General features: G+C 42.3%; 1 long non-coding RNA gene across 1 annotated transcript; it reads left to right on the top strand.

Moving 5' to 3' along the window:
- Positions 1 to 9,771: 9,771 nt before the first annotated feature.
- Positions 9,772 to 21,354, top strand: LOC129194608 (uncharacterized). The gene is made up of 6 exons (XR_008573768.1): positions 9,772 to 9,912; positions 18,001 to 18,048; positions 20,453 to 20,631; positions 20,706 to 20,770; positions 20,847 to 21,013; positions 21,143 to 21,354. It is a non-coding gene; the product is annotated as an uncharacterized LOC129194608 (long non-coding RNA).
- Positions 21,355 to 22,054: the final 700 nt, after the last annotated feature.

The following is a 22,054-nucleotide window of genomic DNA, read 5'->3' as shown; positions in this document are numbered from 1 at the left end:
TTGGACTGTAGTAGTGGTTCTCAATTATTTTCTGTCATGCCCTCACTGGTGAACAGAAATGTTTTTTCACCTGCTGGCGTCACACAAGCTTCGTGAAGGAAGCTTTGGAGAGACTGGCGCCAATGGTCTGGGGAAAACGATCATAAAAAGGCAGACGAGGGGAGAGTTCGGGACCCTCTCTCATTCAGCTGGCGTGGAGGACCACAGGACCGGTGGATAAGACGGGGTGCGGAGCGGCTAACCTATTCCATCTGATTTATTCTCACTACAAATCTTAAACTTATTCTGTGTGTAAGTCTTCTTTCCTTCTCATAACTGGAGATTTATGAACACAGGGGGAGGTGAAATTGGCTTCATTAGAATGTAGAATTTCATCTCCACCAATATAAAGTCATAATAAAAAACAAAAGGTCGTAGATTTACTAAAAAAAAAGTCATCATCTTAAGGGAGCAAAGTTGTCATTTTACAAGAAAATAGTAAAAAAAAAAAAGGTTGGATTCATGAGAAAAACAATTTTATTCTATTAATATATTATATTTTTTCTCATAATATTACATCTTCAGTCAGATTTTTTAGAATCAAATCTCCTGTAATTATGATTTATTTTGTCATAGATCAGGGGTCACCAACGTTTTTTCCTTGTGAGAGCTTTTACAAAATGAAAATGGCCAAGAGCTACTCATTTGTAATCTGTAACATTTATTTTCAGAGCTTATTTTAAACCCAAACAAAGCCAATATGCTTGTTTTACCAGAACATTAACAAAATGCTGGTGTCCACAACTCACATTTTGTATTTCAGAATGCATTTCTTTCTACTGTTCTTTCATTATTAACTGAAAACCTGAATGAAAAGCAGGCTTGTGGGCACCTCATGTGGTCGTGGGGAGCTACCTGGTGCCCGCGGGCACCACGTTGGTGACCCCTGGTGTAGATTGTTACAATCTAATTATTGTTACAACTGTTACAACTGTAGTCTGTTATTATTATTATTTATTATTATTAATTATTGTTCAACTGTAGGTAATATTAGTTAGTAGTATTCAGGTAATTTTCCAACTTTTTCACCATGCAAGTACCATGTTTTTCTTGACGACTTTTTCTTGTTTTTTGATTTAAACAATGCTTGCCGTGTTTTGCGATGACGTGTACATTGACAGCCAAGACCTCCTTTAACCACATATGGACACAAGTACTATATTGAATTTTATTTAAGTCCGGTTAAATTATTCTATATATATATATATATATATATATATATATATATATATATATATATATATTTCAATACAATTTTTATTTATGAAGTTCAATAAAAGCACTTCTGTGCTTCTTGAACATTCCTCACACACAGCGTCACATAGTTCAATGTAGTTTACACGGAGGTTATGCGTATAATATTATTTTTAAAAAGACTGGTAGAACCTGTCCATAACTAAATAACGCACTAAGGAATGCCCAATGTGAAGACAGAAACGTCATTCATGCGGTACGTTGAGCCTATTTTTATAACAATGTAATTGCGTTTTATGATGTGTGTTTCATTTCAACGCTTTGTTTTTTTTGCCCCATTTTATTTCTTTATTTTTGTCATTAGATTTAGTTTTTATTTCCGCAACTTTATTCTTTGTCCAATTATACGTTAACTTTCATAACAGTTTACTTTTTTGTGATTAAAACATAAGGAAATTTAAAGAAACTACAAGTACTGTAAAAATAATAAAACATTACAAATGACTCCAATATTTTTCGCTTTCTTTAGAGCTTGATGAAAGTGGTTTGGGTGAAACAAACAATAACTAAAGTGTGGCACAGAGCAGGAAGTGTACTGATACCAAAAGTGGAAGAACCCACGTCCATCAGCCAATTTCGGCCTATCAGTCTCCTTCATGTCTAAGGCAAGATCTTTTTCAGAATAAGAACCCAAAGGTTTACCAGATACTTGGAATAAAACGAGCTTGTGGACACAGCGCTTTTATGGATGACATAATAACCCTGACCACGACGACCACCAGACGTCTGCTAGAGAAGCTCCAGTGAAACATCTCATGGACCAAGGTGAAGATCTAGCCACCCAAATCTAGAGGCATCTCCATCATCAAAGGCAGGCGATCAAACCAAAGGTTTTTCATTAACAAAAAAAGAATTCCAACCACCCGTGACCCTCAGAAAATGATGACTTCATCCTTTACATTATTACGTTTATCTAGGTCATCACGTTTTCTATGACCCGTCTTAAAATATAACAATTGCAGTCTTTTTTCACTTGTAATATTATGGCTTTATTCTTGTCAAATGTTTACTTTTTTCTAGTAATATTGTAATATATACTTTATTCTTGTAAAAATATAATGGGTGACCTTTCAACTTTATTCTCATAAAGTTATCTTTTTCTCAAATAAACGTCTCTTCTGTTATGGGAGCTGGCACACGTGCCACGAGCTTGTGGATCCAAGAACAAAGACGGTGTGGTGTCAAAAAAGTATTTTAATAACAACAAAAGAAGCTCACAAAGGAGAAAAAGCAAAGTACAACAAAAGACGCCGGTGACAAAAGGGAGCGAATAGCTAAAAAAGTACAACCAAAATGACAAAGTTGCAAATAAGGGAAAATACTAAAAAGGCTCAACAATGTACAGTTATAGTTGGCAGCAAGGGGAAAACGACAAAAAGAAAACAGTAGCTAGCGTGTCATGAAGGAGCGAAACATGTGCGACGCTGGTGAGGATTCACAACAATCTGGCAGAAGAACTGGCTAGGCCGCATGGCTGATGAGCACAGCCTGCGCAGAACACGCACTGTGTGTAGGGCCTCATCTTCCAATGGGGACCACATTTTGCGCGACGGGACAAATTTGCACGGTAGCGCATATGCGCAACTGTCAGGCGGAGGAGAGAAAAGAGACCTGTAATCTGACTGCACAATGATTGACAGCACTCCACATCTGAACAATCAGAGGGGTGTGCGTGCAGGCCGGCTCTTGCAGCGCTACAGAAGGTGAGATTTCAACATGTCGTCTAAAAGACATCATGAATCAGGTGCGAGCAAGAGAAAAAAAAAACACGAGGAAACTTGTGCTTCACCTGAAGGTGGGTATGTTGTTGAAATAAAACTTTGTGGCACAAACACCTAAGCTGCCACACATTAGATAGGAATCTCTGTCTCCAGTCTCTTTCTACACTGGACAATTTTCCAGCCGCCCTAATTAACATTTATTGAATGCCTTCACCTCTGTTGGAAAAAGAGTGGTAAAATGACCAGTTGGTGGTCGTATATACAGTAAGCTATAAATTGAATTATAAATTTTAATTATAAATCATAAATTGATATAAAACTATAGCCAATATATTAAATGTTGCCTATAGTTTTATATCAATTGATTTTGCTAAGGCGTTTTCGACTATTTTTAAAGGAGGTAAATGTCATCTTCTGGTGAATTTAATTCACAATAGTCAACATTTGAGAAGTCATTCCAGAGAAATACTGATTGAACTGATGCATTTGTTGACAGAGGGAAGTAAACTTGAACGTAATGGTTAAAATATCAGTCTATATGATCCTGTATTATGTTTTCTTAATACTGTAGTCTGTGCTTAATAATAATACAACAAAAACAACAACGATAATAATAATAATATAATAATAATAGATTGCTCTGCTCGGGGTTTTGTTCACGAGTGAGGGAAGGATGGAACGTGAGATCGACAAGTGAATTGGTGCGGCGTCTGCAGTGATGCGGACTCTACACCGGTCTGTTGTGGTGAAGAGAGAGCTAAGCCAAAAGGCAAAACTCTCAATTTACCAGTTGATCTACGTTCCTACCCTCACCTATGGTCATGAGCTTTTAGTAGTGACCGAAAGGACAACATCGCGGGTACAAGCGGCCGAAATGAGTTTTCTCCGTAGCGTGGCTGGGCTCTCCATTAGAGAGAAGGTGAGAAGCACTGTCATCCTGGAGAGACTCGGAGTAGAACCGCTATTCCTCCGCATTGAGAGGAGCCAGATGAGGTGGCTTGGACATCTGGTCAGCATGCCTCCCGACCGCCTCCCTGGGGAGGTGTTCAGGGCAACACCGACGGGTAGAAGGCCTTGGGGAAGACCCAGGAGACGTTGGAGAGACCCAACTAGCCTGGGAAAGCCTCGGGATCCGCCAGGAGGAGCTGGACGAAGCGCCTGTGGAGAGGAAAATCTGGGCCTCCCTGCTTAGGCTGTTGCCCCCACGACCCGATCTCTCGGATTTCTTGTCTGGATTTCTTACCATAACAGGGTAATTGCTGGAATTTGTCAGCACATCATCCATCAGCTATCAAGCAGCAGCAACATCTCTGCAGATGCAGCAGCACCCAACACATCACCAGGGCCTTTAAGCAGCATCTTTACCTGTACAGGTGGTACTCCAAGTGCACAACCAGTTGATCCTGCTCTTTGGCCAGCAAAGTTATCAGATGCTGAATGGGTTGAATTTGTGCAGCGAGGGCCTTTTTAGGTTGTGTCAGATTTCACTTGCCCTAAGACAGATGGAAGAAGAAGTTTTCATAGTAGCCTGTCCTACCGGTCACAAGACGTTGGCTTGTGTATTCAAAGCACAACAACTCTGTGTTTTGTTTTGCTTGCAATCTTTTTAGGGCTCAAGACTCCAGAGGGCCTTAGTGATTGGTCTAATATTACTGCTGCTCTTGAGAATCATGACAACAACCAAGAACACACAAGTCAATGCTTACAAGGAGGGAACCTGAGCTTCATCTGAGGAAGGGCCAGACAAATGACCATCAGGAACTAACTCTACTAGACGTAGAGAGGAACCAATGGCGAAATGTCTTCATACGCCTTATTGGTATGACACTGTCACTTACCTCAAGAAATCTTGCTTTCAGGGATTCTTCGCAACAGCTTTATGAGCAAAATAATGGAAACTTCTTGAAGGAAGTTGAGCTGCTAGCAAAGTTTGATCCTGTGAAGGAAAATCACCTTGGCTGATAAAAGATGACAGCACCCGCACTCACTATCTTGGACAGAGAATACAAAATGAACTGATACAGATCATTGCTGTCAGAGTCCAGCAAACCATTGTCTCCTGTGTGTAAGAGGTGTGTAAATACTATTCAATTATCCTTGACCGCACGTCACAAGGAACAGATGTCAATCGTACTGCGCACTGTGTCATTGAAACCCAAGCCAGAAGTTAAGGAATGCTTCTTAGGATATCTGTCAATTGAGGAAACTCCTGGACTGAAAACCTATCAAATGTCATCCTGGATAAACCTGAAGAGCTGCAGATTCCGTTGCAGATTCCGCTGCAGAGACCTACGACTGTGACAATGGGGCAAACATGAAAGGGAAGACCCAAGCTGTATAAGCAAGACTGATAAAAAAAAAAAAAAAAAGAGCCCTGTTTGTCCCTTGTGGAGCAGACACCATGACACCTAGCAGACACCAAGTCCTCCAAGGATGTTGTAGGTTATTTCGGTGATGTGCAGAAGCTGTTTATATTTTTCTCAGGAGCAACACAGAGATGGAACATCTTGACTAAGTATGTCAACGTGACACTGAAGTTCTGGAGTGATGTTAGAGATGAGCAGAGCAGACTTCAGAGTATTGCAGCTGTCAGACATCAAGCCAAATAAATCCGGGATGCTTCCCTTGCGGTTAGGCAAACTGTGAATGACCCAGCTGATAAAGTAGAGGCTCAGGTTGTGGCTTCCTATAGGTTTTTGATCCGCTCAGTTGTGAGGTTTGACATTCTGACCACCATAAACCAGGTGAACAAGCTGCTTCAGTCAAGTTCAATGCAACTTGAAATTGCTGTCAAAATCATTGAAAGTGCAAAATGTACAGTCTGGGTTTGTTGATGCCCAGACATTTGCCAAGGAAATCTGTGAGACCCTTAACACAGAACAAGAACCAGTCTGAGTAGTACTACAAGGCAGTTTGCCGTGAGGCTGCAGATGAACTCATGATGCTCTGAAAAAGCTTGAAGTGACATTTTTCAACACTGTTGTGGACTTTGCTCTCTCATCACTGCAAGACAGATTTTAGACATTTAGTCAGTTTAAGAAGAAATTTGGTGTGCTGCTTGATTTCAGCCAGCGTAAATGGATGTCAGCTGGGATAGGCTCCAGCTTACCCCCGCGACCCTAATTAGGATAAGCGGCATAGAAAATGTATGGATGGATGGAAGCTCATCAAGACATACCTCCGCTCATCAATGGCACAAGAACGCTTAAGTGGCTTGGCTATACTAACTAAGCATCAACTCAACGGTTGCACAGCAATAAACAGCACTAATGTAGCACTAAAAATTGAGACTATTTTGGTTTCATTCTGAGCATGTCGGGGGCTGGGTGAACTTGAGACGACCTATAAAATAAACTGTTATAACTCAAAAACAAAAGCAGCACAAACATTCATTTTAACTGCACAAAACAGCACTAACGTAGCAACAAAAAAAAGAGACTATTTTGGTTTCATTCTGAGCATGTCGGGGGCTGGGTGAACTCGAGACAGCCTAACAAATAAACTGTTATAACTCAAAAACGAAAGCAGCATTAACGTTCATTTTAACTGCTCAAAACAGCATTAGGGTAGCACTAAAAAATAAGACAATTTTGGTTTCATTACGATCATGTCACCCCCACATGATCGGAATGAAACCAAAATTGTCTCATTTTTTAGTGCTACCCTAATGATTATGATTATGTAATAGGTCAAAATTTAAATCGACAGCCTAACAAATAAACTGTTATAACTCAAAAGCGAAAGCAGCACAAACATTAATTTTAACTGCACAAAACAGCACTAACATAGCACTAAAAAATGAGACTATTTTGGTTTCATTGTGAGCATGTCGGGGGCTGGGTGAACTGTGGTTGACCTATAAAATAAACTGCCATAACACAAAAACGAAAGCAGCACAAAAGTTCATTTTAACTGCACAAAACAGCACTAACGTAGCACTAAAAAATGCAACTATTTTGGTTTCATTCTGAGCATGTTGGGGGCTGGGTGAACTTTGGTTGACCTATAAAATAAAATGCAATAACGCAAAAACGAAAGCAGCACAAATGTTCATTTTAACTGCACAAATATAGCACTAAAAAATGTACTATTACTATTTACTAAAAACTATTTGACTAGAGTGGGGTGGGGGGCCAACTTCACTCAGGTATCAAATTTGTATTCCAGTTGTGTTATTTATAATATAAAAAAGTCAAGATTCAAAACCATCCATCAAAGCCTGTTTTTTTGTTTGATTGACAGGTGATTAGAGAGAGTTGTTTTAGATTTTTATTGTTGAACAAAAGAAGGGAGGATGCCTGTCACGCTCTGCAGTGACACTGCTTAGTTACTGCACATGAGCACCTTATTGGTTTCCCTTTGTTTGTTCTTAAATTAAAATTAACTTTAAAAGAAAGCTCTTTTTTAATGAATAATATTTATTTATTTGATTAAGAAGAAAGCTTTTAACACTTCACTGGGGCACTTTGAGTACTGTGTCATGTCATTTGGTTTTACCAACTCCCCTGCCGTCTTCCAAAGTCTCATCAACAATGTGCTGCGTGATTAGGAATTCTTTGTTTATCTTGATGATACCCTATTTTTTCTCCTTCTGTTGCCTCTCACCATTAACACATTTGCCCAGGGCTCCAAAGATTACTAGCCAATCAGTTGTTTGTCAGGGCTCAGCAATGTTCATTCCACTCTTCCTCTGTGCCATTTTTGGGGTTCATTGTGGAGAAGCGCCAACTCAGACCCGACCCCGCCAAGATCCAGGCGGTGGTCGAATAGCTGACTCCTACATCAAAGAAGCTTGTGCAGAGGTTACTGGGGTTTGCCAATTTTTACAGGCGTTTTAAACTGGACTTAGCAAAGTCACGGAACCTCTGAATAAGCTTACATATTCCAAGATTCCCTTTGTTTGGACCCCTGCGACCCCCCGTTTGAGCCCTACTCCAGACATCTTTCTGTGATATTGGCAACCGGGAGCTCCTGGCGGTCGTCCCTCACCTTGCAGGAATGGTGGCACTGGCTTAAGGGGGCAGCTCACCCGTTCGTCATCTTTACAAACCACAGGAACCTGTCCTACATCCGTTCTGCACAACATCTGAATCCCCGCCAGGCACGTTGGGCTCTCTTCCTCATCAGATTTGATTTTGCCCTCACTTCTCGCCCTGGATGACTCAATGGGAAGCCCAACGCCCTTTCTAGGATGTTTGCATCTCCAGTGGAAGCTTCTCCCCTAGAGACTATTCTAGCTCAGTCCCGGATTCTGGGGGTGCTCCAGTGGGAGCTGGAGAGGTGAGTGGCAGAGGTCAACAGGGACACACCACCTCCTGTCGGCTGTCCATGTGATCGCCTGTTCATTCCTCGCAACTGTTTCGGGGTCCTTTTCTGGGTTCATTGCTCGAAGCTCACCTGTCATCCTGGAGCCCGACGTACAGCATTCCTCCTCTAGCAACACTTCTGGTAGCCGTCTCTTTTTGCTGACACCAGGAGTTTCGTGGCTACATGCTCAGTCTGTGCCCAAAATAAGTCATCCAATCAGGCAGCGGTGGGTTTGTTGCGGCCACTTCCCATCCCTTCCCGCCCTTGGTCACACTTGGACATGGACTTTTCCACTGGACTATATGCTTCGAAGGACTTCACTACGGTCCTCACCTTTGTTGACAGATTCTCGGCCCACTTCATTCCACTCCGCAAGCTTCCCTCCTCAATGGAAAGGGCTACTAAACTCCGGTCCAGCATGTTATGCGCATCCATGGTATCCCTCTCGATGTGGTGTCAGACAGATATCTGCAGTTCTCTGCAGCTACCGGGAAATCTCTGGGTGCGACTGTGAGATTCTCATCGGGGTACCATCCATAATTCACTGGACAGACGGAGAGGGCTAAACAGGACCTGGAGGCAGCCTTGCGGTGTGTGTACCACCAGTACCTGACTTCCTGGTCTCTCTATCTGGGTGGAGTATGCCCACAACACTCTGGTATGCTCTTACACTGGTCTCTCCCTGTTCCATGCCGCTCACGGCTTTCAGTGAATCCAAGATGTCTCCCAGATTCATTGGCCCCTATGAGCTGGTGATTCACCCAGTGTCAGGTAAACTGAAGCTTCCCCTGTCACTCAAGAGGTACCCTGTATCCTGTACTTGTCCCTCCTGAAGCCCGTCTCCTTCTGCAAGTTTGGCTCGGCTGTTGGATGACCATTCTGCATTTACTGTCATATCTATTTTGGATGCCAGGAAGCGGTACAGGTGTGTCCAGTGCCTTATCGACTGTAATGGGTACGGCCCCGAGGAGCGCTCTTGGGTTTCTTGTTCCCTTATTCTCGACGCCTCCCTTCTTTCTGATTTCTATCAAAAATTTCCATACAAGCCAGGTAATCCATCGGGGGTTTGCAGTTGATTGGAAGGGGGGGGGTACTGTCACACTCTACAGTGACACAGCTTCGTTGTTGCAGGTGAGCACCTTATTGGCTTCCCTTTGTTTGTTTTGGTTTGGTTTGTCCACTATGCTCATTGTGTTTTTTTTTCATTTCAGACCCCGGTCTGCCGTGATGGATGGCGCTACCAGATAAGCCGCAGGTATTTTGTATTTTTTCATCTTGGCATTTATGTTGTGTGGACCAGTCATTAAAGATAATTTTCCCACACCATGCTGCCTCTCGGCATCTTTGGGATCCAACCTACCCAGGGGCGTGACAATGCCTTGACACAGTGCCAAGGCACTGTCACTGTTGACGGAGACGCATACAGTATTCTTAGCAGATTAACAGTCCACATTTCTAAAAGATGTCTCACACCACCAACTTTATATAAAGGCTTCGTTTTTTTTTGGAAAGCTAGCCACAAAAGGTGCGAGTGTCGACGTGAAGAGGATTAAAAACTAAAGCAGAAATAAAGACTATTCTTTGAGTTTAGGTAAGTATTTCATTTGATTGTTTAAAGTCAGATCTTTTCTTTGAGCTTAGATAGGTGAATGATTTTATTGTTATATTGTGCTGTAGTGCATTACTTTAGTAATATTTGAAATACATTATTATTATTATAAAATTTAAGAAAAAGCCAAAAAGTCAAAAGTGAAAGCTTTTTTTTGTCAATAATACTGGTGGTTTGCATATCTGTATTTTTCTTTTAGCATGAAAAGTGACAGTGACAAAAATCATAAGTTGATTCTTCGTAGTTTTACAAGACAAGAACAAAGTCGTAATTTTGAATTAATCAAATTTTTAATTTCTTAGATTACAGGTCATAGATTTACGAAAAACAGTCAATTTGATGAGAGTAATACTGCCATACAGTCAAAACACTATATTCCAAGAGAAAAAAAGTTGTAGTTTTACGTGACTACAATCGTAATCACTGTTGGGCAAATTACTTTAAAAATAAATTAATTATAATTACTCGTTACTTTTCCTAAAAGTAATTGAATTAGTAATGAAATTACATTACATTCATTAATGTAATCAGTTACCATGTAAAGTAATTATTGTGTTACTTTAATGAAAAATTTTGCATGTAAGAATTTGGATTTAGCTTTGTAGTGGCATTGAGAGACAACCACTCATTATTTTATATTGTTATACCTGCGTAAGTCCAACATCTCTATCAGCAAGCCGGAAAGTGGACAACAGCTGTTAAATACCACTGCATAATAACACACCACATTTCACGCCGGTACCATAAACAGCGATGTTTGAAATTGTAATTAATGATATTACCTGTTACTGGAAAAAGCAAAGGCGTTAGTAAGTTGTTATTTTTAACGCCATTACCTCCAGGGTTTCCGCTACATGGAATTGACCGTGGCGGTTTGCCACTACAAAATAAATGCTGCCACACCATAACAATTTTTATTTTTTTAACTTGAAAACAATGTTAAGTAATACACTCCTGATCAAAATCTTAAAAGCAGTTTAAAAATTGCTAGAATTTTCATTTTGCACATTTGGATCTTAATGACGTTTTAAGTAGAGCTACAATATGCAAAAGCAAGAATGAGGAGTGAGACAAAAAGCACTTTGGAAAAGTAATTTATTGAAAACAACAATTAAACCGAAATAGGCCGTTTATTACCTGATCAAGACCATTGCTCAAAAATACCAAAAAACTCTCCAAACCAGAACAGTAGGAATGAGTCCAAATTACAAGTTCCAAATGTTTTTTGTCTCACTCACCCTTCTTGCTTTTGCATATTGTAGCTCTACTTAAAACCTAATTAAGATCCAAATGTGCAAAGTGCAAATTTTAGCAATCTTTCAACTGGTCTAAAGATTTTGATCGGGTCTGTATATTGTATGAATCGATATACTGTATATGCTATATAGATACATATATAGCTTATTATTTACGCACATACTGACCACAATTAGTTTGAAAACAATTTAAAATATAATAACAATGTTTCACAGTGCTTTATTTTGACAAACATGCACTGGAATCACCTGTTTGTTGTGTTGGCACTTGTTCATGTGTGACCAAAAAGAAGTATGCGTCTTGTGTTGATATCACTTTCCATCCCTCCATCCATCTTCTACCGCTTATCCGAGATCAAGTCGCGGGGGCAGCAGCCTAAGCAGGGAAACCCAGACTTCCCTCTCCCCAGCCACTTCGTCCAGCTCCTCCCGGCGGACCCCGAGGTATTCCCAGGCCAGTTGGGAGACATAGCCTCTCCAACGTGTCCAACAGGCCTTCTACCAGTTGGACTCTCGATGAAGCCAGCAGGACCACATAATCTGTGACAAAGGGCAGCCCTGGCGGAGTGCAACCCTCACTGGAAACGGGTCCAACTTATTGCCGGCAATGTGGACCAAACTCTGACACCGGTCATACAGGGAACGATGCGATACCCCATACCCCCGGAGTACTCCCCACAGAATTCCTCAAGGAGCACAGTCGAATGCCTTCTCCAAGCCCACAAAACACATGTACAGTACACTGGTTGGGCAAACTCCCATGCACCCTCAAGGACCCTGCTTGTGACCCCTGAGAGTGTAGAGCTGGTCCACAGTTTCACGACCAGGATGAAAACCACACTGCTCCTCCTGAATCTGGGATTCAACTATCTGGCAGGTCCTCCTATCCAGAACCCCTGAATAGACCTTACCAGGGAGGCTGAGGTGTGTGATTCCACGGTGGATCTCATCCGCCCCCGGGGCCCTGGCACCGAGGAGCTTTTTGACAAACTCAGCAATTCCCGGCCACAGAGATAGGGGAGCCCACTGTGGAGTGCCCAGGCTGTGCTTCCTCATAGGAAGATGTGTCGGTGGGAATGAGGAGGTCTTTGAAGTATTCTTCCCTCTGATCCACAACAGTCGAGTTCAGCAGCACACCATCCCCACTGTACACGGTGTTGACTGTGCTTCCCCCTCCTGAGAAACCAGATGGTGGTCCAGAATGTCTTCAAAGCCGTTCGGAAGTCGTTCTCCATGGCTTCTCCGAACTCCTCCCATGTCCGAGTTTTTGCCTCAGCGACTGCCAGAGCCGCAGACAGCTTGGCATGCCGATACCTGTCAGCTACTTCCAGAGTCCCATGAGCCAAAAAGGCCTGATAGGATTCCTTCTTCAGCCTGACGGCATCCATCACCATTGGTGTCCACCAACAAGTTCTGGGATTACCGCCACGACATGCACTGACCACCTTACGGCCACAGCTCCGCTCAGCTGCCTCGACAATGGAGGCACGGAACATTGCCCATTCAGACTCAATATCCGCCACCTCCCTTGGAACATGGTCGAAGCTCTCCCGGAGGTTTGGAGTTGAAACCCCTTCTGACAGGGGACTCTGCCAGTCGTTCCCAACAGACCCTCACAATACGTTTGGACCTGCCAGGTCTGACCGGCATTCTCCCCCACCATCGGGGCCAACTTACCACCAGGTGGTGATCGGTTGACAGCTCTGCCCCTCTTTTCACCGGAGTGTCCAAAACATATGGCAGCAAGTCCGATGATACAACCACAGAGTCAATAATTGAAGCTTAGGGTTTAGGGTGTCCTGGTGCCAAGTACACATTTGGACACCCTTATGCTTGAACATAGTGTTTGTTATCGGCAATCTGTGACACGCACAGAAGTCCAATAACAAAGCACCGCTCGGGTTCAGATCAGGGGGGCCGTTCCTCCCAACCACGCCTCTCCAGGTCTCACTTTCGCTGCCAACGTGAGCGTTGAAGTCACCCAGCAGAACAAGGGAATCCCTTGAGGGAGCACACTCCAGTACTCCCTCTAGAGCACATGTGTCAAACTCGTGCCCTGGAGGGCCGAGACGCTGCAGGTTTTCTCTCCAACCAGTTTCTGCAGCAGGTGATTTAATTGATGAGCTCCTTCCCTCAAACTGAAGGTGTTGATCATTAAAATCACCTGCTTTAGTGACTGGCTGGAAAGACAACCTGCAATGTCTCGGCCCTCCATGGCACGAGTTTGACACCCCTTCTCTAGAGACTCCAAAAAGGGTGGGTAATCTGAACTGCTGTTTGGCACATAAGCATAAACAACAGTCAGGATCCGTCCCCCTCACCCGAAGGCGGAGGGCAACGACCCTCTTGTTCACCGGGTTAAACACCAACATACAGGCCACAAGCCGGGGCGCAACAAGAATTGCTACCACTGCCTGTTGCCTCTCACTGCTGGCAACGCCAGAGTGGAACAACGTCCATCCCCTCTCGAGAGGACTGGTTCCAGAGCCCTTGCTGTGCGTTGAGGTGAGTCCGACTATATCTCGCTGGAACTTCTCAACCTCGTGCACCAACTCAGGCTCTTTCCCTACAAGAGAGGTGACATTCCATCTCACAAGAGCTAGCTTCTGTAGCCGAGGATTGGACCGCCAAGGTCCCCGCTCGGCTGCCAGACAGCTCACTCTGCACCTGACCCCTTTTACCCCTCCCATGAGTGGCGAGCTCATTGGAGGGGGGACCCATGTTGTCTCTTTGGGCTGTGCCCGGCCGGGCCCCATGGGTGTAGGCCCGGCCAGACGCTCGCCATTGTGCCCCTCCTCCAGGCCTGGCTTCAGAGGGGGGCCCCCGGTGACCCGCGTCTGGGCAAGGGAAAACGTGGTCCAATGGTTTGTTTTATCATATGGGTCTATTGAGCCACTCTTTGTCTGGTCCCTCACCTAGTACCTGTTTGTCGTGGGTGACCCTACCAGGGGCATAAAAAACCCTGACAACTTAGCTCCTAGGACACAGGTGTCAAACACAAGGCCCGGGGACCAGATATGGCCCGCCACATAATTTTATACGGCCCGCGAAACTCTTGGAATAATGCATGTCAATAATGCACTTCACCTCTGCCCTTCTAAATGTATTTGATCTGTCATTTTGACAGAAAAATTTTACTGCATGCGGTTCTTCTAAACGTCAGTATTATCTCATCATGCAGCAGGATATTCCAAGCATTTTTCAAAACTAAATACTTGAATGTCTGCTTGTCACCATGAAATTCTCACTTTACTTCTCATTTTTAAGTTATCCATCAATTTGTTAGTAAAAATATAATAATCTAATGCATGGGCAACTGTGTAATAATATTATGAGGTTATATTCATATTTAGATTCATATACACGGAAGTTACAAGTGGCCCTCTGAGGGCAGCCGTAACTGCGATGTGGCCCTCAATGAAAATGAGTTTGACACCCCTGTCCTAGGATCATCGGGACACGCAAACTCCTCGACCACGATAAGGTGGTAGCTCAGGGAGGAGGACGTTCACTTTGCTCTTTGTTATCGTGCAAATAATAGTCTGTAAAGTGTGTAGTTAATTGACGACAGTTTGTCACATGTGATCGCTCACGTTTTAATCTCATTCGACTTTTTGACGTGTTTTACCCATTTTGCACTGTCTCTCTGGCATGAGCTAGCTCGCTTATTTTTGTCCCACGGGCAAGTTAGAAGTGGCTATCACGTTCATGCTAACCTAAGTCACTTAATAATCTTGCTCTCTTGTTATGGGCCAATAATATGGGCAAAGCGCAGCAACCCATGTATTAATTATTAATTATTAATGTATTAACCTGCTATTTGTTTAGCTGAGTTACACATATAAAGTGCTTTTGTCTGTATTTTTTCAGTGCCAAAATAAAACCTAAAATAATTTATGCAACCAAGAAATGAGGACTTATAATATATCCACTTGCACTATGGATATGGTAAGAAAAAAAAATGATTATGTTGGAATTTCTCACATTTTTCGGGGGAGTGGGGACGGAGGTGACGTATATTGCACATGTGTAGACACGGTGCCAGTCGAGATGCAATGAATGTTTGATTTAGTAAATTTCCTTTAAGTCAGAGTTCTTTTAAATCTTAGAGTTTTAAGTCAAGTTTTTAAGTCAGAGTGCACTCTGATATAAAAAATTCACAATGATATTTGCAAATATCAGTAAAATTACCAGGGTCAAATCATCAAATCTTGATCCGTCTTCCATTCTACAGAGTAATTTCAAACCATAGAAAGAGGTGGGTAGAATGATCCCAGTATCGACATTATCAATACAGTGGGCAAATCGATGACCTGCAGGGATACAACTCGGTACCGGGGATAATTGCAAGGGCAGGCCCATTAAAAATTTCAACTGAAATTGTTCTAGTTATCATTATAATACTTATGGCTTGTCTTAAAAACACTAGTTGTGTCTCTAGGTTGTTCAACAAGCACATAGTGTGTCCAGCTTTACACAGTACGAGCACTGGGGTCTCCAACAGGTACTGTAGCTCATAAGCTAACAGTCGCTCATCAGCTGATGTTGAGTAGTTCAGCAAAGAATATTTGCTTCACCTCTTAGTATTGTGTATATAGTGTATAAGTGTTCTATTCAAACATGACACCTGTATTTAATGACAAATGAGCACACTGAGTGAAGATGTACTTTGCAAATAAAGTACAATTACCGTAAATGTTGGCAGTCACATAAGGCACGGCAAGGCAAGGCAAGTTTATTTATAGAGCACAATTCGTACATAAGGTATTGAAAGGGCTTTACAGAAAAGAAGGGTAAAATTATCATTCCATATAACATAAAATTTTTCTAAAATCATTACATTAAATTCCATAAATCATTCGATAAAACAAAAAAAATTAAAGATGACTAGCGCAGATAAAATACTTTCAGGTGTCAAATACACAGTTGAATAGAAAGTGTTTTCAGCCTGGATTTGAACATTGCCAAAGTTGACGATTGTCTCACATCTTCTGGAAGACTGTTCCACATTTTGGCAGCATAAAACTGAAACATAGCCTCACCGTGTTTAGTTCTGACTCTGGCCACCCGCAGGAGACCCCTCCCTGAGCTTCTCAGCGCCAAAGATGGTTTATGTGGCTCGAACATGTCAGAGATGTACTTTGACACAAGACCATAAAAATACTTGTACACAAGCAGAGCTGTTTAAAAGTCAATTTCTCTGAGCAACAGGAAGCCAGAGCAGAGACCTGAGCACTGATGATTAGGTTTAACAGAAAGAGTCTGAAGGTGGACAATAATCTCTTTGTTTCTGTGTGCCAACACAATGATTTCAGTTTCAATGATTGAGTTTAGCTGAAGAAAGCTGTTTGCATCCACACACTGGTCTGTTTGATGCAGTAAATCTGCAGGACAATGTTCACCCGCCATCAGTGACACATAGATCTGAGAGTCGCCTGCATAGTTGTGGTAGGACACATTGCAGCTGCGTATTAGCTGGCCTAAAGGAAGCATGGACAGATTGAACAATAGGAGCCCCAGGATTGACCCCTGGGGAACCCCACAGACCATTTGGTCTGAGACACAGTTACCAATTCCAACAAAATATTCCCTGTCCTCCAGATAGGATTTGAACCAGTTTAGAGCAGTACCAGAGATTCCCACTCAGTTTTCTAACCACTGTAATAAGATCACATGTTCAACTGTGTCAAAGGCAGTGCTGAGGTCAAGCAGAGCTAAAAGTCAGGTTTTGCGTGCATCTGTGTTCAGACGGCTATAACCTGGGGCGGTGGGGCCTAAAGCCAGAATGGAAAGTATCAAACACATTGTTAGAGAGGAGAAAGTCAGTAAGGTGTTGGTATAAAACCTTTTCTAACACTTTTCCCAAGAATGGCAGGTTTGATATAGGCCGATAGTTGTTCAGTACTGTGGCATCAAGACTGCTCTTCTTCGGAAGAGGCTTAATGTCAGCAGTTTTTAGGGCCTTTCAAAATGTCTGAACTGAGATGATAACTACATGAGTGAGTTGCGGTAGCAAACTGCTCAGCACAGACTTTAGAAATCTAGTGCGTAACTCGTCAAGGCAGCATGTTGATGGACTCAGACTGCAGATGATCTCTGACTGTTTTGCCAATGACAGGTGTGAAATGTGTCAGCTTGAGGTATATAGCTGGCTGCAGAATAGTTATTTTTGTCGTGGAAATTATTGCATTTTTTATACCTCGAACTTTGTCATGAAAGATGATTGCAAACCCATTGCATGTAGATGTAGAAATTAGTTGTAAGGGCAGTGAAATTAAGTGTTTGTTAATTTGTTAACTGTAACAAAGAAGCTATCGACAATCAGCAGTCTTGATTGAGCAGGAAGAAGGCTGGATGTCGTACGTTCGACTGCTAGCGCCCCATTGCAGTATCTAACCATGACATGCAGCACAAGAACAAAGTCGTAATATTACAAGGAAGTAGGTCGTCATTTTATGAGAATAAATTGGAATAAAACATTATGAGACAGATTGAACATTTACAAAAAAGAGAGTTGGTATTTTACATGGTAGTTTTCCCAAAAAAGTCATAACATTATGAGAGAACAAGTCATAGTTTTAAATTGACCACTGTCATAATATTATACGACAAAGGTCATAGCTTTACCAAATAAAGGTTGTACTATGAGAGTAAATATTTTTTAAAAAAGGTTGCAGTACTGTATTATGAGATTTTTTTCTGTACATTTTATCGAAATGTCTTCTAGATTTTTTACAAAAATTCTCAATCTTCTGTAGATATTTTTTGCCAACTTGTTTTGATTTTGTCATCTCTTTAATAAATTATTTTACAGGTGCAGAAGGGGACATTATGGGCGTTGGCACTATTTTAGTGCTGCTAGGTGAGTGCAATTCTTACCAAGAAACATCAATAATTCCAGTCTTACTTGTTTGCTACACCGGTCTCACCATTCAGCTACTCTCCAGCATCAACCTCCACATGTCCGACCACCTAGACATAGTTTTCGATAGACCATCGCACGCCTATTCCCAAAGAAAAACGCACCATATCCTTCAGAAACATAAAATGTATCCTTCCCTAAGAATTCTCATCCTCACTCAGCACCACCATGGCTACACGCCCCCCTCGATCGTTCAACTCTGTGGCCAACTGCCTCAGATCAATTAAGCCCCCTTTAAAACAAAAACTGTTTCTTTTACTCACTCCACCATCTGAAAGCACAAAAACGAGGGCTCGACAGACTTTGTAAATAAAAAAATTAAAAAAACATACACGGACCACCTTAAGCACTACAAATCCGCCCTTATCCACGCCCGCTCCATTTATTACTCAAACCTCATCCACACTGTCTCCAATAATCGTAAGACTCTCTTTTCAACACTTCAACCACAACGATAACACCTCAACCTCATTCACCGTCGACAAATGCAACTCTGTGCTCTCGTTCGTTCAATCAATCACAATCAAATCAAAATTGACTCCATCACCAACTCCCTATCCGCACTGCCCTCATCCCATGTCTCCTCCCTCCCTTCGGTTCACCTTACACCTTTCTAAATTTGCACCCATCTCCCGAGCCGATCTGTCTAAAATCATCACTTCCATGAAATCATCCACTTGCATTTTAGACCCCATCCCATCCTCCCTCGTTAAAACACTGCCAAATCACTATCTCCTCTACTGTCCCTCCATCTCTCAAACTGGCTACCATTAACCCCATCCTCAAGAAACATGAACTCAATTCCGATGATCTCAATGACTTCCGCCCAATATGAAACCGACCTTTCCTCTCCAAGATTGTTGAAAGTGCTGTTGGCATCCAAATCAAAACCCATCTCAACAACAACAAAGTCTGTGAACAATTTTAATCCGGATTCCGTACTCACCATAGCACAGAAACTGCCCTCCTCAAGGTCACAAACAACCTCCTCCTCCCTTCTGACCCTGGCCTTCTCTCTATTCTTATCCTCCTGGACCTCACTGCCGCTTTTGACACAATCAACCATTCCGTTCTACTTTCACGCCTAAAATCTCTCCACATCACAGACGACACCCTCACTTGGCCGACATCCTACCTCAAAGACCGAGAACAGTTAAACTTTTTGAATAACTTCACCTCCTCTACTGCCAACTGTCTGCCAAGGCATCCCTCAAGGTTCAGTGCTTGGTCGTATCCCCTTCATCCTCTACCTCCTCCCCCTTGGTCAGATTATCCATCGCCATCGTCTCAGTTTTCAACCGATGTCACACAGCTTTACATATCCACTAAATTCATCAACCCTCTGACCATTTCAAACTGTTTTTTTGATATTAGACTCTGGATGCAAACAAATTTCCTAAAACTCAACTGTACCAAATCCGACAATCTCAACTCCCTCACCTCTACATCCAAAGACTTCCAACTCTCCTTTGACAACTCTCACCCTCACCTCACTTCCAGAACCTTGGAGTCATCTTTGACAGTAAACTCACCTAAAACAGCTTTTCACCACCTCAAGAATATCGCCCAACTTCAGCCCTCTCTCTCTTTCCCTGCAGCTGAAGCCCTCATTCATGCATTCGTCACCACACGCATTGACGACTGTAACAGTAGTCTTTATGGCACACCTACCAATCTCCTTAACAAATTCTGACCTCCTCACTCGTACCCATTCATGAGACCACATCACCCCTGTCCTTCAGAACCTCCACTAGCCCCCTGCCCCTGACCGTATCCAATTCAACATCCTCTTACACATAAAACACTCCACAACCAGGCCTACACCCCTTTGGGTACCCTCCGCTCCCCAGAAACAAACCTCCTGACTGTCCCGAGGACCAAGAGCCAAACCTAGGGAGACAGAGCATTCTCTGTTGCCGCCCCCTCCCTTTGGAACTCACTTCGGCCACACATCTGTGACACTGCTGACCTTACCACTTACAAGACTAACATAGAAACACACTTGTTCCACACTGCTTTTAACAGATAATGCTTTAAAATGTACATATTTAGTAATTACACCACAGTGCAATCTCTTAATCTGGTCTTTTGTATGCACTTTTAACTGTTTGTTCTGAAATCTGCTTTTTTGTTTTACAGTTTTGTACACTTGTATTTGTTTGCTTTCACCATGTAAAGCATCTGAGTTTTTGAAAAGCGCTGTATAAATAAAATGGATTATTATTATTAATATTGTCACTGTATGTGTGTGTGTGTGTGTATATATATATACACACACACACACACACACACATAATTGAAATACTATATATGACATATATATTTACATAATATTCTACAACAGTGGCTATGGCGATTTGTACGCCTTCTGGAGCACAAATTTGTAGCATCAGTGATGGGCTGACAGTGGCATCGACAGCGATTGTGTCACTTGTGGCGACTTTGGACGAAGCTTTTGTAGCGCAGTTGAAGAATAAAAGCAGTGCCGAATACAAAAAACTTGAAACGCAAGTGCAAACCATGGTGAGTACACGTTGGGAAATTCATGCCATTTTCTGAGTTTTCATTTACAAACCTAATATTTACGAACTTCACAGTGCGACTTGATCTTCATCCAAGCATTTAGAGCTAATTTCATCAACACCACTGTTGTTGGATTTAGGTAATGCTTTAATTATATTTAAACAAGCTAATTTTATCCTAACAATTGTGGTAAATTGTATTTTTTTTAATTTAAGTCCACAGATGGGAAACACGACAGTAGAGGTGGTGTTGGAGTTCAGCAATACATCGTCTTATCCAATCCCAGAAGACGACCTCGTGGTAGAAAGGTTCGTACAGATGGCAAATAACTCCTGCAACCCCTTCAGACTCGCTGTGGACCCAAAATCAATCGCAGTAATTCGTAAGTCATCTAAAAATCCTTCTAATCCACAACTCTGCACTAGTGTTCCCCAGGGTTCGCTTCCAGTGCAAGTTTTTGTTCAGCATGGATTTGCACTCTCATCGCTACTCTTCTATTTTCTATCAAAAGCATCAACCACCACACGAGGACCACTGACAACAACTTACAAGCCAACAACATTTCATATGATTTCAACCAGAAAGGTCGATAAAACAACAAAGACAATGACCTCAGTTCCCTCACCAGTTGTGCCTGTCGAAGCGCTTTTGGAGGAACTTTTTGTGACAGAATTTAATGATCCCAACAGTGAACAATACCAAACTCTTCAAACACAAGTGGTATCAATGGTGAGTACACTCCTAAACTGGTAGATTTCTGCATTGCTTTTTCTGAAATTATTAAAAACGGTGATTCCTCTTGCAGTGTGACTTCATCTTCTTCCAAGCATTTGGAAGTATTTTCATCAGAACAATTGTTATTGGATTTAGGTAAGACTTTGAATACAGGGACTGTCAAAGTTTCCATGATTTCAAATTGAAATTAAATGTGGACTGTTTACCATTGAAGGCCACAAATGGGAAACACTAAAGTGGAAGTGGAACTCCAGTTCAACGATTCGGTATCGACAGATCAAATTCCAGAAGCTGATGTGGTGGTAGACACCTTGGTACAGGCTGTGATTAGTGCCAACAACACTTTCAACCTAACGATTGATCCTAACTCAATAGCAGTCATTCGTAAGTCGACATTTCTGTTAATTGTTTGCAGTTGATGTACATTCTTAAAGGGTTTACTGCTAATACTTTGTTTTGTTTTCAATTATTTTTATTAAACAGCTGAACAACCAACAACAACCACCGACGGACCAACAACTCCTGGACCTACAACCACCAATGGGCTAGTGACCGTCAGTGGGCCAACAACTGCCGTCACCTCAGTTCCCTCACCAGTTGTGTCTATTGAAGCGATTGTGGAGGAACCTTTTGTGCCAGAATTTAATGATCCCAACAGTGAACAATACCAAACTCTTCAAACACAAGT

The sequence above is a fragment of the Dunckerocampus dactyliophorus genome, chromosome 15 (genome assembly GCF_027744805.1).
Source record: "Dunckerocampus dactyliophorus isolate RoL2022-P2 chromosome 15, RoL_Ddac_1.1, whole genome shotgun sequence".
Taxonomy (NCBI): Eukaryota; Metazoa; Chordata; class Actinopteri; order Syngnathiformes; family Syngnathidae; genus Dunckerocampus; species Dunckerocampus dactyliophorus.
Note: the sequence above shows the minus strand (reverse complement) of the source record. Positions and strands in the feature narration are given on the sequence as shown.